Consider the following 2260-nt stretch of genomic DNA (forward strand, 5'->3'; position numbering starts at 1 on the left):
AAGCTTATGCTCTCCCTCTCAAGACGCATAAAGCTTACTGCAGAAGAACCCTATTGTGTGTGGTGTCCTCATTCGCGGGCGAATCAGCGAACACTCACATTATGGGATTTCAGGGGACTGAAGAGGGAGGGGGGGTCCTAGAGGAATCTCAGGATGAGGTAAAGCCTGCAGAAACCTGCCCCTTAGGTGAACCCAGGACCCAGAGCATCTTGGAGAACACAGCGCGATGCTACCCTTCCGGCTGGCAAAGAGAGGCAGAACCGTCAGAGGCGGCAGGAGCCAGGGTTCTCTGGTCCAGAAGAACCTGCAGCATCTTTCCTCACGTGACCACACTGACCCCTAAGAGAAAGGTCATGGGGAAGCCTGGAAAATAATGGGGACAGACAGGGAGACGGGGGTACCATACCAAGGAAAGCCTGGGGTCAGATAGAAGAGGCACAACCTTCCCCTTCCTGCGGCAAGTGGCATGTGGGCAGGTATAGGTGTGTGACCCCTGGGGCCACTGTGGGAAAACAACCATTGGCTTGGGCAAGCGGGGTGGGGAACCCCAGCAGGACACCCGCCCAGCATGAAGCTTTTACCCCTGACCTTCAAGCCATGCACCAATCCAGGTTTTCATCCCAAGCGATCAGCCAGCAGAACCAGCAAAGGCCAAGGTAGGAAAGCAAGATGTGTCCCATCGGTCCAGACCCACTCAGGGCTCAGCCTTCGCTGCTGCCATATCATCTTGCAAGCAGCTTAGGTGGCACGTCATGTCATGTGAGATTGTTTATAAAGGTCTCTGCCTAGCTCCACCCACGACAGCCCTCCTAGTCTCCAGCTACAAGTCAGTAGGCCCCAGTAACTTCATGGCTCACTGACCTTTGACCTGGGATCACAGCTGGGGTCAAGCTCTCCATCCCTCTGTCTTATCTGACTTGATCTGACTCACTCAATTTTCTCCATGTAAATGAGGAAACAATTTTTTTTTAAAGATTTATTTATTTATTATATGTAAGTACACTGTAGCTGTCTTCAGACACTCCAGAAGAGGACATCAGATTTCGTTACGGATGGTTGTGAGCCACCATGTGGTTGCTGGGATTTGAACTCCGGACCTTCGGAAGAGCAGTCGGCACTCTTAACCACTGAGCCATCTCACCAGCCCATGAGGAAACAATTTATGATGGTGATCTCACCCAAGACAATGTCTCTCCTGGAGCTAGGAAGATGACTTAGCTGTGTAAGCATAAGGACCCATGTTCAAATCCCTAGGACTTACGTGAAAAGCCAGGCATAAGGTTTTGTGCACTTGAAACCCCAGTGGTGTGGGGAGCAGAGAAGAGGATTGCCAGGGCTTGGTGGTGGTCAACCAAGCTCCAGGTTCAGTGAGAGACCCTGTCTCAAGGGAACAATCTGGAGGGCAATGGGGCAGAACACTCAGCAGCACCCTCTCTAGCGTCATGCACCTATAGACCATGCACAACTGCACACATTTGTATGCATATGACACATATGTACATAGCAGAGACGGGGTGGGGGAAGGGAAGGAGGGAGAGAGAGTGTGTTTTAAAAAGAAAAATGTCTCCATCCCTTCCACAGTGTCTATTAGCTGTGTATAAATTCTGGCGGGGGTGGAGTGGGGTGTGGCGGGGGCTCATGAGCACCTGCTCTTTCCATAACAGGACAGCTGGTCGGGTTGTGTTTGGACGTTGTGCAGGTAACCACAGCTGCTGTGCATTGAAGAGTACAACAACAGCCACGCCCCAAAGTCACTATTCCACACCATCTATTCTTTTTATTACCAAAGACAGCTTTGGACTCTGTGATACAAGGGTTTGAGAAAAACACAAGGACTTTCTAATACTTGAGCAAAGCCACATTTGAGATGCAGGGTGGCCAGTGACTCCAGCTCTAAGAAGCTAGGGATGAGAACGTGGGAGTTCACCAAGTCTGGCAACACCAGACTTCCTTCCCTTGGGAGTGGCAATAGAGCTGGTATCCTCCTGCCACCCCCGGCCCTGGCACGCCTGACCCGGGAGCTGGTGGACTGGGGCCAGCCACACTCAAATCCACTGCCGATGAGCCTGAGGAAAATGAACTACCTGGGGCCACCCTGGGGCCACCCTTGGGTGCCTGCTGTACCTTACCTGGGCCTTGTCTCCTCTGGAAAGGTGGCCAGGCCTGGGTAAAGACTACACAAACTGTAGGGAAAATCGCGGCCCCAGCAGCTACATGCGCATGTCCAAGACTCTGCCCCAGTTTCCCCCCCCCCCCCCCC

Source organism: Mus caroli, chromosome 11, assembly GCF_900094665.2.
Source record: "Mus caroli chromosome 11, CAROLI_EIJ_v1.1, whole genome shotgun sequence".
NCBI classification, from domain to species: domain Eukaryota; kingdom Metazoa; phylum Chordata; class Mammalia; order Rodentia; family Muridae; genus Mus; species Mus caroli.